General features: G+C 41.6%; 1 protein-coding gene across 8 annotated transcripts in view; it reads left to right on the forward strand.

The window, feature by feature from the left end:
• The first annotated feature begins 504 nt into the window (after positions 1 to 504).
• EPS8 (epidermal growth factor receptor pathway substrate 8) overlaps positions 505 to 15,511 on the forward strand; it is a 227,864-nt gene continuing 212,857 nt past the window's right edge. For 4 of the 8 annotated variants that reach the window (XM_030542196.1, XM_030542206.1, XM_030542216.1 and 1 more), the window contains exon 1: positions 506 to 820. The gene's annotated coding sequence lies outside the window, so the exon portion shown is untranslated. Of the gene's footprint in view, positions 821 to 1,248; positions 1,311 to 15,511 lie in introns of those variants that run through there. The other 4 variants (XM_030542160.1, XM_030542186.1, XM_030542177.1 and 1 more) reach the window with 2 other exon arrangements.

Consider the following 15,511-nt stretch of genomic DNA (forward strand, 5'->3'; position numbering starts at 1 on the left):
CAGTCCTAGCTACTCCAAATGTATGGATTGGGTTGAATGCCAGGTTGAACACCCTCCCCGATTATTTCTGTATTGATTTTTCATAAAAAGTACACCACGTCTAATTAGGGTGACCAGACAGCAAACGTGAAAAATCAGGACAAGGGGTGGGGGGTAACAGGAGCCTATATAAGAAAAAGACCCAAAAATCAGGACTGTCCCTATAAAATCGGGATGTCTGGCCATCCTACGTCTAATTAACCTTCAGCAAAATTTGGAGTCACATCCTGTACTCAGCTGCTTGGACGTGAACATGCAATAAGGTCAGGGCGGTGATTTCACCTCCCCTACTACACACACCAGGGAGGTAAAAGCTATCGGGATAGAGCGGGTCTGAACCTCAGGTTAGTGAGAACGCGGCTCAGCTCACCCGATGTGGGGAAGACTATGGCCAGCAGGGGGCGCTCCGGTCTGCGGCAAGCCTGAGCGCAGCAGCAAGCAGCAGAGGCGGGCGCTTTGGAACCCTGAGCTGCGTCCTCCCCTCGCTGCCGCTGCTGCTGCTGCACTTTGTTCCACGGGCAGGAGCAGCAGAAAGCCACAACGTGGGGGAGCAGCGTTCAGCAGCTGAGCCGCGTAACCTGGGCGCCTCCTTCCCTGAGGCTGGTTCTCTGTGCGCTGGAGAGAGCCCTCCTGGCGGGGGGGCACTCCTTGGTCTCCTCGCGCCCAGGGCTGGGGAGGCTTTCCCTGCCGCCCTCTCCTCCAGCTCGCCCCCGGTGCCAGGGGAGCCTGGTGGCGGCACATCAGCTGCTGCCTGCGAGGAAGGAAAACAACCTCTCCAAAGGTAAGAGGTTCCCAAAGGCAGCAGCAGGGACTGTGGTGGGCTGGGATGTTCCCAGCTCATTGGGTCCCCTTTTGTTCTCCTGTAACTCCCCCCGCCCCCACAAAGTGTGTGTGTTTGTTTTGGTATGTGTGCTTGTTTTTTTTTTAATATGGCGAATTGCAGTGTCCACTGTCCCCCTCCCTTCCCCTGTTTCAGCTGGCGTGGGGGGTAGAGACTGGAAGCTCTCAGGCAAGGAGCCTTGTGTGTGTCAGTCAACGATCTGTGTGTTTTAACGCCTCCTGTATCTGCCCGGTGACTCCTTCCCCAGCGTATTTCAGACCTGGGCTATCCAAGTAGAGTGAGAGTATTGTTTTTTCTCCTGGGTTCCCCCCCTTGTCAGGGTGTTGGGGAGACAAACGCTGCTGATGTGTGTCTACGTTTTCCTGGTAACTTGAGCGGTAGCTGCCACACCTGCTCTCTGATCTTGTCAGCTGGGCTTCCACCACAGGAGGTTCGTAGCTGATTTTATTGTCCCCCTGGAGTAGAGGTGCTCTTTGAAGTACTGGTACCTGTGCGTTAACGTGGCTCATGTTATGAATTTGTCAATATCAGACAATGTCCTCACTAGGGGGATTGGGCAAGAGGGGCTAACCGTGTAAGACTAACGTATCTGTTTTCTCTGTGCCCCTCTCCCCTCTTAGCAGGTGATTTGACTCTCTCATTATAGTGCCACTTTCTGTTTTTTCTGAAGGCAGTTCTTCTTGTCTGTGACCGACAAAATACACTTTTTTTTGGTGGGATATCTTTGTCTGTCCCACTCCCTTTTACTCCTCTGTTGTCTCTGATCTTCTCTCTCCAACCTTTTTCCCTTCTCTTTGCTATCTTTCCTTGGCACACGCCCCCCACCCCCTACTTGTTCTAGGCTCTAACAGCAGTGGTGGTCTCATGGTCCGTCTTAAGGGATCCCCAGCAGGACTACATACACCATGATTTCCCAGGGGGATAAATATTTTTGGATTGGGAGCGAGTACCCAAAAAGCAATTCCACAACTAGGAATAAAGCCTGGCTTAAAACTGGTTGGTAGCAACTATAAAAGTAGCTAGAGGGACAGATGTTCCTACTACTACTTTTGTTGTTCTCCTCCCTTTTCTCAGTTTTAATATCACGGTAGAACAGATGAAATATGAGTAAAGGTGAACACCTTTTGCTGTGAATTGCAGCCATAAAAGCCCGTTGACCTCAATGGGATTGCATATATATAAGTAATAGTGGAATTTTCATTTAAAATGAAGACCAGAGAAGGACCTGTGTTCAGATGTATGCTCAATAGGGGGGGTTTCTTTTTTCTGTAGCATGGGCCACATCTTAACAGGGTGTCTCTTGGACATCTCTCCTTCCATTTCTGATCATGTGGCTCTTCTACTCTTTCCATTTGCCCTTGCACAACAGCCTATGTCATCTACCAAAGCTGCTTATGTGAGAAGGTAATGTTAGCCAAACATTTGTGTACTTAGCAGCTGGAAACGAGGCGAGTAAGCGCCATATGCCCAAGCACCTCTCCATGGACCGGGGCAAGTGCTTCACGGACCATTGTTTGACTATTGCTGCATTAGCCATATGGGAGATGAATTTGGCATTCTCAGCTTAGATTTTAATGACCAGTAGGGGAGCTGAGGTTTTTTTTAAAGGTTAATGTGACATGAGAAAGGGGCTCTGCATTCTGTCTTGGTGTCCATGCTGTTAGTAAAACGTTTATATCGACAATGACCAGGTTTGGTCTACAGGACATCATGGAGCTAATTGCTAGGTATCTTCTTTGTACAATGACTTTCTTGTACACGGCTAGTGAATAAGTGTTGTTGGCAGGTTTGTATCTTTAGTCAGGGTAAGGGGATACTTAATTCAGACCTCCCACTAGGGCAAACTCACTTCTGGCTTTTTTTCCTCTCCCTTTTTTGTATATTTTATTGGCCTGGACTCTCTTAACACAATTGTCTTTGAACATTATTTTTATTGTACAAGAAGTTATGAAACCCTCTAGGATTGCACTATAGGTGTGTGTGTATGTATGTGTGTGTCTATGTATATACTGTGAAGTTTTTGTATCTGACTCTTCACGGTCTTTGATCTAAAACTTTTTGAATGGTTGTATCTGACAGATGAAATTGGGAAGAAGTAAATACAAATAAATGTCCAATTAGAAGGAATACACTGTGACTCAGAGTTACCAGGACATACATAAATTATTATACAGAATGAACAGTTATTCTAATGATACTCCTGTTTTTAATCTCTACATTTTGCCATACAAGTAATTTTTGTCAGTCAGATGTTAACCTCATACATGAAATATGATTTTCAGTCCAGCTGGAAATGTATCATAGGCTCATAGAATATCAGGGTTGGAAGAGACCTCAGGAGGTCATCCAGTCCAACCCCCCGCTAAAAGCAGTACCGATCCCCAACTAAATCATCCCAGCTATGTAAAATCACTTCTGTTAACTGCAGCATTTTTTTTTCTCCTGTGGGTGAAAGTTAAAATATAAAGCTAAATAATTGGTGCCTCCAGAGCCTAAATATATCAAAATGTCTCCTTTTGCAACTGTAGTGGAATAAAAGAACACTTGAAGGCACACATGGTAAGGACTGCAGTTACAGAATACTTGCTGACTTTCATTTCAGTGACTAGTATTTGCTTCTCTATCATCCTTCTCTCAAGTACTGTGTCATCCAGTAAACTGGGAAGCCTTGTGTCCTTGGTCCTCCAAGGGTTTTCTCTGAGTATTACAGACTCTCCTCTCTTTAACGTGAGTGGCTAGTAGCCACCAAGAAAAGTGATTTAACGCCTTTGAATGATGCTGTCTCAATCCTCCCATTTAGAAAAAGTTCCAATGGAGCTTTACACTGCTGTGTGTATTGATTTTCCTAAAATGGCTGGGTTAGACCACCTTCATATGGCGAGGCTTGTTTTGTATATTTTCTTTGGTACAAAATTTTCCATAAACTAATATTGTGTCTGTTTGCCACTGAGATCCAAAGTTTTCAAACATCCTGGCTCTGAGTTGCTTTTCCAGGTATGTTATGCAATGGTTTGCAACTCATGGCTTTCAACCATCTTTTTTATCTGTCTTTATTAATGTGTGTTGCAGTTATCAATGGCTTTAACCTTCTTGAAGTTTTTACCTTTTTCGTTGTTTTCCCTATCGCAGTTGCTAGTTAAAGGGTCACTGTCACTGAAAATCACCTTTTTGTCTGAAAATCTTGTACTTACTCTAGTTATGAGGAATAGCTACATTTCTGATCCTGCAGACACATACATTTATTAAACTTCAGCAAGTGAGTGGTTTTGCTTAAATCAGTAGGACTGCTGGTGTGTATAAAATTGAGCATTTGTGCAAGTGTTTGCAAGATTGAGACTTTTGGTTGCTCTAATTGAAAGATTAGAGAAAATATTATTTTAATATATTTGTACATTTAATACCTTTGTGAAGTCAGTTTTGCTGATCCCCTGTAAAATTAGTAATTTTCTTCCTTGTTGAAAAGCTCTCAATTAACATTAATATGGGAGCAGAACAACTCTATCACTCTTATATATAATTTTAAATCCAGGATATTTTATATATATTTTAAATCCAGGATATACAATTTAAAGGCTGCTGTGTCAGAAACTAGTCGGTTTAAAAAAAAAATAGACATAATCAGCTTGAACTTTGAGCTCATCTCCATTTTGATCTGAGACACGAATTCCCACAAAGTCTAATGCACATACAAAATGTCATAAATAGTCTCATTGCGACGGAACTGCTCATATGCTTAAAGTTAAGCACTGTGAGGCTAACTGGCAAGAGGGTTACAGAATGTCCTGATTCTGGTATGTACATTCTGATTCACCAAAGAGGTCATGTAAGGTCTTAAATGAAAGCGAGGTTACACTCACCATTAATATAATTGTGAAATGTATGTACAGACAATACTGTAGGGAGTAATGTATTTATCCTGAAAATATTTTTTAAAGTCTGCATCAAAGCAAGCTTGACTAACAGGTTTCCTATCAGCTGAGGGATATTTATTCACCTGTCTCCCTGTTGAGATGTAAATCAAGTATTGTCTCATTCACAATGGGTCTCTCATCACTGATCTAAGCTGAATGTAAAAATTCCAAAAATGAACGAAGAGCTAGAGAAACACAGCAATGGAAGAGAACCTTCTCTTGTTATACACTTTAAAGTTTTGCTGAACTGTATTCAGTGAGCAAAGATACCCCATCCTGTTGCCACTGGGAAATAAATGGGCGGGTGTTTTACATTTATGAAAATGGGATCTCAACCAACCTTGGTTGAAATGCTGCAGAGGACGCTGGGGGTGAAGTAAAGCTAAGTTTGGTCTCTAGGAAGCATGTTATGACTTTATTTTATATGTAACTTTTTGTTTCCAGTTTGCTTACTCACTGTCCCTTGAATCGTGATTTTTTTTTTGATAACAAGCTTATTGTTTTTCACTATAAATATGTAGTAGTGCTGTGGTATTAAGCAAGGTGCTGATCCTGAGCTGAATCGTATGAGCAGGTGTGCATATTTCTCTGGGGGCAGCAGACCTGGTATTTCTGAGAGTGTTCACTGGTTCAGCTGGACACTACAGGGGAGCTCTTCAAAGGGGCTTGGGGACTAGGGTGCACCTGTTGCTAACCTGCAATGCAAGGTAAGGACTAGCACTGCCCAGAGGAGAGTGCTTGGGTGGCTAACAGGTTGGTGATATCAGGGAGCTGACACTCAGTTAAGCACAAGGAAGTCTACCTCTTGGTGGAGGTAGAGTGGTAACAAGGTGACTCTCAGTCCTGGGTACCCTGAGAACCGACACAAGCACATCTGTGTGTTTGCAAGGTCAGGGCCTTGGGTGTTATAGGCAACTGTAATCGGTCAAACATTTCAGACTTCTGTTTTTCAGTTGGGCTACACACATGAGTAAAATTACACATGCCATGAATCTTTGCGGGATCAGGGCCTAAATTGGAAATAGCTGATGCAAATCCTCTTGTTTTGTCTTGATTACCTCCATCATGTTCTTGCAATATGTATATCCAAATGTTTAGCCAGCTAAGTGAAAGTAGTAGAAACCTTCAGCTGGAAAAAAGTGCTGCTGATCAGTCTTCTAACTTCTGTGTAGCACATTAAACAGTATCTCCATTTAGCCACTTCTAAGGATTTTGTGCAATGTAGTTTTGATACTTCTATCTTTGACCCTCATTGTTAAAAAGGTAAACATTCAGTCTGTATCTGATCTCAGAGCTTGACTCAAGCCAGCCTCTTCACCAGTAACACAATTAAGAAATTGCCATGTTTTCCAGTAGAGTGCAAATCTTTGATAATTCATAATAAGTCCTGTATTTGGATACTGATTGGTGAGGAGGGCTTTAAACGAGGTTTGAGGAGGGCAGGTGAGTCACAAACATGGAGACCTGGGAGAAAGGTCAGAATATGGGGGAAGCATGGGCTATTACAGCAGAGATAAAGGAGAGAAAGGACAGAACTGGGGTAGGGGAAAAACAAATCAGTATACTAATGCAAGAAGTATGGGGAATAAGCAGAAAGAGCTCAAAATGCTAGTAAAACACAATGATATAGTTGGCAGCACAGAGATTTGGTGAGATAATAAGCATGACTGGAATATTGGTATAGAAGGGTACAGCTTGCTCAGGGAGGACAGGTGGGGGAAAAAGGGGAGGATGTGTTGCCTTATGTATACACATGGACTGGGGTTGAGATGGAAATAGGAGACTCATTGAAAGTCTCCAGGTAAGGCTAAAAAGGGCAAATAGTGTTCATCTATAAAAAGGGAAATAAGGACAATGTGGGGAATTACAGACCATTCAGCTGCTGGAAAACCATTCGCTGAGAGTAATTATCAGTGGTTCACAGTCATGCTGGAAGGGCATAACGAGTGGGGTCCCAGAGGGATCAGTTCTGTCTGGTTCTGTTCAATATCTTCAGCAATGATTTTGATAATGGCATAAAGGGTACACTTATAAAGTTTGTGGAAGATACCAAGCTGGGAGGGGTTTCAAGTGCTTTGGAGGATAGGATTAAAATTTTAAATGTTCTGAAATAAATAGGATGAAATTCAATAAGGACAAATGCAAAGCTCTCCATTAGGGAGGAACAATCAGCTGCACACATACAAAATGGGAAATGACTGCCCAGGAAGGAATACTGTAGAAAGGGATCTAGGGGTCCTAGTGGACTACAAGCTAAATATGAGTCAACAGTCCAACAGTCTGTTGCGCAACCCCCCCCCCCCCAAAAAAAAAAAACACAAAAAAACCCCAAGCATCATTCTGGGATCTATTAGCAGGAATGTTGTAAGCAAGATACAAGAAGGTATTCTTCTGCTGTACTCCACACTGATTAGGCTTAAACTGGAGTACTGTGTCCAATTCTGGATGCCATATTTCAGGAAAATGTGGACAAATTGGAGACAATGCAGAGAACAACAACAAAAATGATTAAAGGTCTAGAAAGCATCACCTATGAGGGAAGACTGAAAAAATTGGGTTTGTTTAGTCTGGAAAAGAGTAGATGGAGAGGGGCATAAGTCTTCAAGTACATAAAAGGTTAATACAAAGAGGAGGGAGAAGAATTGTTCTTAACCTCTGAGGATAGGACAAGAAGCAATGGGCTTAAATTGCAGCAAGGGAGGTTAAGGTTGGACATTAGGAAAAACTTCTTGTCAGGGTGGTTAAGCACTGGAATAAATTGCCTAGGGAGGTTGTGGAATCTCCATCATTGGAGATTTTTAAGAGCAGGTTGGACAAACACCTATCAGGGATGGTCTAGATAATACTTAGTCCTGCCATGAGTGCAGGGGACTGGACTAGATGACCTCTCAAGGGCCCTTCCAATCCTATGATTCTATGATCTTGTGTCCCGTGACACTTCAAATATGTTGGCTTGTTTTATTTCAATGAAATATCGAAAAGCTGTTTTCCCCGCCCCCCAGCATTTTGAGAGTGATGATAGGACTTGCTGTGAATGGTAAAATGTTTGCCACAACACTGGAAAATCAGTCTGCTTCCAAATTATGCTAATAGTCCAGTGTGTTAAACCAGGCCTTGTGCAGATCCTTTTTTTTCTTTTTTTTAAGGGATATGATTAATGGGTGTGTGTTAACATTTGATAGAGGTTTTATCTTATAAACACTTTAAATTCCATGTTTGCATGTTATAGTTTGATTTTGATTAGTCCAGGGCTTCAAAAAATACCACACATTGACTAGTTAATCTACCAGCCAGAAGCTAATATGAAAGACAAAGGAAAACTCTACAAGTGAAGCCTACAGGCAACCCTACACACCTAGTCCCAAATCCTCTGAAAGGTACTGAGGCTCCTAACTTTCACTGAAATCTATGGGAGTGAGGTGCCTAATTTTCCAAGAGGATCTGGACCCTATTCTCTGTAATGGGAAGAGGCAAGATGGTGGGCTTCCTTCTAAGGTATTGTTCCTTGACCTTGCTTCATTTTCTGTATTGGCCTCGCTCCCAGGTGTGTAAGGAAGATACTTTTCAAGTGGCATTCCTTGCTGGAAGTGAGAGGGAGTTTATGCTGATTTCCTGGCCCACTTTGGAACCTTCTGGCTGCTGTAGGGGACACAAAAGCAGCGTGGCTTCTAAGAGCCTGGGTGGAGTTTGCAGGGCTGACAGCAAAAACATCTTTCACTTTGCAAACTGAGTAAACTTGATTGGAAAGTCCTTCAAGAGAGAGCAAATGAGGAACCCTCTTATGCCATTTTGTAGTTTCTCTTTTGACAGTAACCACACTGAAATTAATACTATCATCAAACAGATGAAAACAGAGTTTTTTTTTTGTTTTTGTTTTTGTTTTGTATTGATAGAATTGCCAAATAGGTGGCGACAGGGACAATGAAAACCTTTCCAAAGCTTTTTATATTGAAAGGCTCCTTAATATTCTGTCCCCCAAACCCAATTGGAGGAGTAGCCACTTAATGTAGTGTGTTCTAAGTGTAGCTAGAAATCATATTTGGCTCATTCACATGTCTAGAGATGATGATGATTTGTCTATTATTTTGGATGCCTAAGAATGGGTTGGGCACTTTGGAGAGACAAGTAAAGACATGATGGTGCCTACTGAATGTATGTTGCTTCCTCAATGGTTCCCAGAAATACACACCATTGGAGAATATAGGTATTAATTTTGTTTTAATTAAAAGATTGTTATACTTTAGAGCTCTGTAGAATAAAGCTGCTTTACGCTGACTCCCAGGTACTTCAGATTAAACCCACTGCAATATCACTGGGTGCCTCAGTACTTGCCACCCAGGGATATTTTAAGCAGGAGAATAAAGGATTGTATTGTGTGGGGGTGGGGTGGTATTGCTTATTGACTTGTTGTTCTGTGAGTAAAAACTCTCTTTACCCTTGTAGAAAAACAGGCACTGAGCTTTCAGCTATTAATTTCTTTAAGACACTAAAATGCTGTCTCGAGCAGTTGAGAAAATCAAAGTCACATGTTAGCAATACCTTTTCATCTGTTGGTTACCGACAGGTCCAAAAACTCTGGGCAAGTAAAGTGTTTAATTTACACTTGCTGCAGTTTTACGAAGTCTGAGCTAAAGAGGAAAAATCTCATGAGACTGAACAAGCGTATTTATTCTCTTAACACTTGCAGCTAGACAGTGTGATTTAACAAGATCGCGAAGAGTGTTTTAGCAATGTTTTCACCTTGGCTGGTTGAAATTCAACATTACTGTGACTCATTTGCTTAGTGTGCTGGTGACTTCTGCCTAAAATATATGAATTCTGGTTAAAGGGTTTGTTCGTTCTTCCCTGTGTGGAAGAGCGAACTAGTGTTGTTCCAGCCTTCTGCAGTGCTTGTTTCACAAACTTTTTTTTTTTTTTTATTTTGCTAGTGGAGTCAGACTCTTGACATCTTGTTCTAGAGTTTTGCCTCCTCTCTCTCTCTCACAGTGAGTTCTGCTCAGTGTTTGATTTGTGCCCAGGCTGAAGGCACCTCTGCAGGAGCGGTGCCAGGGTTTTTGGCGCCCTAGGTGCAGGGCCGGCTCGCCAGTCCCACAGCTCCGGTGGATTTGCCGCAGGCATCCCTGCGGAGGGTCCGCTGGTCCTGCAGCTCCAGTGGATTTGCCGCAGGTGTGCCTACGGATGCTCCACCGGAGCTGTGGGACCAGCGGACCCTCCGCAGGCATGCCTGCAGCAAATCCACCAGAGCAGTCTGCCGCCCTCCCAAATCCTGGTGCCCTAGGTAACCGCCTAGGTCGCCTAAATGGAAGCGCCGGCCCTGCACCTCTGGGTTTGCTGCGTCAGTCATGATTGTAAAAAAGTTGGTTGAGGCCTGGAATGTAATTGCTTGAGGCCTGGCACCCCTTTCATTACAAAATAAGCACAGGTTCTGCTTGCTTTTGGCTGTGCTCTTGGGATGCCCTCATCCTTACTTCATCCTTACAGCCAAATCTCAGACACTTTCCAGAGCAGTCGTCTTAAAATTGAATCTGGCCTATTTATTCTTGAGGGAGTGTGTTTGTGCTTTGTCTAATTTATAGGCTGGGATTTTCAAAGGCACTTGAGGGAGTTAGGTGCCTCACTCCTTCAAGCCCCTTGGAAAATCACAATTTATTTCATGAATACTTTGGAGTAAATGTAGAAAAAGTAGGCATTCAGTGGTTTGAATTTACAGGAGCTGAGATTCATTGGAGAGTTTAGCAACTCTAAAGTTATCCAGAACAGAAGATGGAAATATTGGGGACATGTGTTAAGAATGAAGCCTGAACATCTGCCATGGCAGGCATGCTATTGGGCAGCTGGAGGAACACACAGAAAGAGCCAGTTGAAAGAATCCCTCTGTTGAACATTACAGAGAGGGGAAAAGTTATGAAATATAACAACTTTGCATGTCCTCTATGAGTGGCCCAGATTAGACAGAGATGATGGAGCCTGGTGCCTGCCCTGAGTGACATCTAATATGGGAAAGATCTGGATTCAGATCAATGACTGTATTACATATGGGTTTTGTATTAGAAACCTTTGTACTACAGTGGCATGTTCTTGTTTTTTCAGCTACCCAGTGTAATTTTGTACTGTTATGAATTATGATGATCAATTGAGTTCTTGCTGTGAAATCTAGTCATACCACGGCTTTGGGTTTGTTTGTTTTCTCATATCAAGGTGTATTTGAAGAGAGCTTGTTGATCTCCTGGACTTTTAATAAATGGAGAAGTCTGTCATATATTTATGTGCCTCTAAAATAATTTGCAGCTTCCCAAATTAGTGCGAGCATTCCATTGGCCTTAATTGCAGTTTTATAAGTTCATCCAAAGGCAGAATTTGAGGCCTACTAGCTTAGTTATGTAATTTTACACTTCATTTTCCTCCTCTTGGATTTCCTATCATCAGCTCTAGCTTAATCTTGCCACATTGGACCTTTTTTATCTGTGCTCCTAATTCCTCTCCTCTACTTGTATCATTATTTACAGATCCACAATCCTTCCTTGGTGTAATTTTTCTCTCTCATTTCTTCCTCTCTCTGTGTCTAGGGATAAAGAATGGTCTGGGAGTTAGGAGGGATGTTTTCATCTGTTCCTTCAGTACTGAGTGGTGTTATCTGACCAAGAAACTGGGAACAAGTTGCTCCCAAGGCCTTATCCTGGTGGAGACTGACACACTTTGTGGTCTGGTGCAAGTCTTCTATAGCCAGAGTTTTCAGAGGTGCTCAATTTTCCTGTACATAGGACTTGACATGCTGGTTCCTCTAGTCCAGTATCTTGTCTCTGACAGTGCTAGAATCTTCAGAGCAGTAGGCAGTTATGAAATAACCTGCTAACTGGGAAATCTTCTGTTTAATCCCTATTGATCAGAGGGAGGCGCTAATGCACCTATTACACTAAGTGTTACAAAACCTCAAGAGTTTATGTAACTCTGGATGTTCTTATTATCCATGTTGTTAGCACCTATGACCTACAGTCCTGGATCAGTGCTCTACAAACACAGAACACAAAGATGGTCCCAGCCTCAAAGAGCTTACAGTATAAAAGAAGTCATTTGCCTTGGTAATAGATGTTTCACTTCCACCTCTGTTTTCCCATTTGTAAAACAGGGGTAGTATCTCCATCTCAGCAGTTTTGTGGTGATCATTTAAGCAAACGTTTGTACAGCCTTTTGAAGATGTAAAGCACTACATAAATGTGCAGTATTATTATTTTTACTAGCAGCTGGTTCATCCTAATTGCTGCAATGAAGGTTCCAATGCTAATGGCAGCATCATACTTGTTCTGTGTTGACTGGCTTTCCTGGTTATTAGGCTTCTAATAGTTTCTGCATTGCCATTGCTTCATTCAGGAAATGAACAAGATAGATAGCCCACCCCATTGGTCTTGTAGCACTTGGGATAGATATTTCCTCTTTCAATCAAGTTTGTGTCTTTTTCATGCAACGTAGCGCTCTTTCTGCATGCTCTGACATCATCCTATTACACTGAATCTAGTGCCCCCATCACAGAGAAACAACAGAGGCGTTCAAGGTGGTAGTAAAAGTGCTGGTCAAGCCTAAACTGAGGACAGGGGAGATGAGCAAAGCTGTCCTCTGTTACCTAATCATTGTGAATGACCTAAATGGCTTCAAAAGTACTAGAACTCCACAATTGGAATATTAAAAAAACCTTTTTTTGGAGTATGTACAGTATCAGCAATGCACAGTATTAACTGGGATGTGGGCTTTGCCATTGTGACAGAATACAGCCCTATATTCACACCTTAAACTAGATAGTAATAATCTTTGTGCAGAATATGCCTTGGAAGGTATCATTTGAAAATTAATAACTCTCTGGACAATAATAGCATAAGTGAAGTTCTGAACATGAGCTGAAATCATGACTGAAGTGTGTTTGCCAGACAGGTCTGGGCAGTGGCAGTGGGTAAACCTGTTTTTCAAAGACAAAGGACAAGCTGACACTGGGCCAGGTATCATCAAAGCTGGGCCATTACCAATCAAGTGGCCATTCTTGGGCAAGGAAAGGGGGCAGGAACAAACAGATCTGCAGTTTGAGTAAACAACTTAGCAACCCCCCACTAGACATCATGTCTCCTTGCTCTCAGCTGGAAAGAACTTTATCTAGGGGACCACCCTCTGGCAGATGCATTTCAAAGGAGGACTGAACCATAAAAGTGAGGGACAAAAACACCCCAAGTTGTCTCTCCTATCCATCTCTCTTGAACCTAAGAAGACAAAAGAATCCAGCTCTTTGACTTTGGGAGTGATTGTTCACTATGGCTTTTGGAAGCATGTGGTAAGAATTTTACTTTGGACAAAGCCTAGTTTGTAAAGTTTTAGTACTAGGAAGTGTGTTATCTTTTTCTTGTAACCATTTCCGACTTTAATGTAGTATTACTTGTACTCATTTAAAATCTACATCTCTGTAGTTAAATGAACCTTTTTTGTCCTTTAATCAAAATTAATCCAATGTTGTGAACTGTGTGGCTAAAGCCATTTAGGATGGCAAGTTGTTGTGTATTGTTCCCTTACAGGGACAATGGACCTTTGTTATCTGACAGCTGGTAATGCAAAACAGAATACACATTTTTTGTGGAAAATCCAGGTCAAGTAGTGTGTTGTGTTCACCCTGCATGTGGTAACCAAGGCTGGTGGAAGCCCAAGTGTGACCAAAGTACTACTGCCAGGCTGCAGCTATACACAGACACTAGGGGTGTGACTGACATGCTGGAAGGCTGTTTGTGAATGACTCAGGTGGCAGCTACAGCAGCAAGGCAGTGTAAGGCACCCAAGGTTGCAGGGCAGGGATGACACAGCCCCCTCAGTGGTCTGGATTGCACCCTGAAATGTCACAGCCATCCAGTATGAAAATTAAATGGAAGCCAGCCACTAACAGTTGTGTTCATGACATTGATATGTAAGAGATGGATTTTTGCTATTTCCCTACATTTATTTTTCCATTTTGGAAATGTTAGTCTGTGGTTGGAAATGTGGGGAAAGAGACATGGTAATCCATAAATATTAGCCTTTGGGTTTTTTAGATTTGTGTTTGTGAAATATCCATGACTTGGTGCTGAGCTATTTTTATTAACATCCTAGCTCTTATCACATGTAAACCGCTTATAAAAGGAGGATGGGAACACTGTCTTTAAGCCTCTGATTTCCAAATTGCAAGGAAGAGAAAGGAAGATTGATTCCAAAGAGCTTGAAGGTAGATCGTGGGCCACTCCTATCCCTTCTTTTTCTCTCTCATTTCACTACTTAAAAAAAAATTCTAGCCTGAGGCTACAGAAATATTGGTTGGATTAGCAGTTCTTGCTTATGTAGAAAACCTTTCCTTTGCTATCAGCTTTGAACAGTGCTACTCGAACAGTGACGTTTGAAACTAAAAGGAATGAAAATGTGGTGGAACTCTGGCAAATTACTGGCAGTCTCCTCAAGCCATCTCTGTTCAAGAATGCTGAGGGAATGAGGTAATTACAGCAAAGGGAATAATTTGGTTCATCTGTTTTTACAAATATGTCCTGAGGATTTGATAGGGAAAAAGACCATCCAGTCACTTCACAAGACTTTACAGTATTATTCTGTTGGAATATTAGGAATGTATTAATGATCATAAAATATTTTGGCTCTGACAGAGATTTGTGTATTGGATCTCTTTCGTTTATTGTAAATATTAAGATGGGCATATAATGGTTTTGAATAACAACACTTTGGGTAACCTGTTCTAACATTCTTAATTGCTGACTTATGAGATCTTGATTTTCATATGAGTGTTATATTAGGAATGTTCAATACCTTCTGTTGTACTCTTTTTTTTTTTTTTTTTTTTTTTTTAAATTTTCATTGAATAACCCATGTCAGTAGAGAGTGACTGTAGCAAGTGATCAGTTACTAACTGTATTTTAATACCTGATCCATAGCTCATTGACGTCAATAGGAGTCTTTCCATTGACTTCAATGGGCATTGGATCAGGCCTACATTGATGGTGTCCTATATATTATTATTTTTTTTTTTTGTGTGATGTGCTGTTGACAGGTAGGCAAATGATTAGTGATTTTAGTGGATTGCAGGAGTCATGATTGAATTTATATTGCCTGAATGGTAGGATATCCTATCTCTGTGAAAGCTGATTTGTAAGGGTGGGGGGGAAGTATTCATTCTGATCCTTATTTTACTTCATATAAACAAACTTTTAGGTCACCTTTGAACGTCATTAAGCAGCAAAACAACGCACACACCTATTTATTTTTCTTTTGCAGGTCCCTCTAAAATCAAGCATGGGTTGTACAGCTGCAAAGTCCATTTGACTTTCAAATCAAAATAGCTAAGAACATAAAGTGTCTGATGTGACACACTTCTGCATCTTTATAATCCACCCTCGTTAAAACTGGGAGTTGAATTCAGAGAGGTTTGAAACACAACTGGCATGGCCTTTTGAAGCATGTTAATGTATGTTAAGTGGTGACATTTAGGCTTCTGTGATTCAGTAAGTTGTTTTTTCCTGTGAGGAACTAGTGATCTTTCACTTATACCTGGGTTAATAAAAATAAATAAACAGTAGCTTTTTTTAGTGTTGTTTAAGAATGTTGGTTCTTTTTCCTGTCATGTAGTAGCTCAGCAGATTGATAGGAATATTAGTGTTGTCTTAGAGCATAACATATAGAAATACAGTAAGAACAACTAACTTTAGAAGTGCAG

The sequence above is a fragment of the Gopherus evgoodei genome, chromosome 1 (assembly GCF_007399415.2).
Source record: "Gopherus evgoodei ecotype Sinaloan lineage chromosome 1, rGopEvg1_v1.p, whole genome shotgun sequence".
NCBI classification, from domain to species: domain Eukaryota; kingdom Metazoa; phylum Chordata; order Testudines; family Testudinidae; genus Gopherus; species Gopherus evgoodei.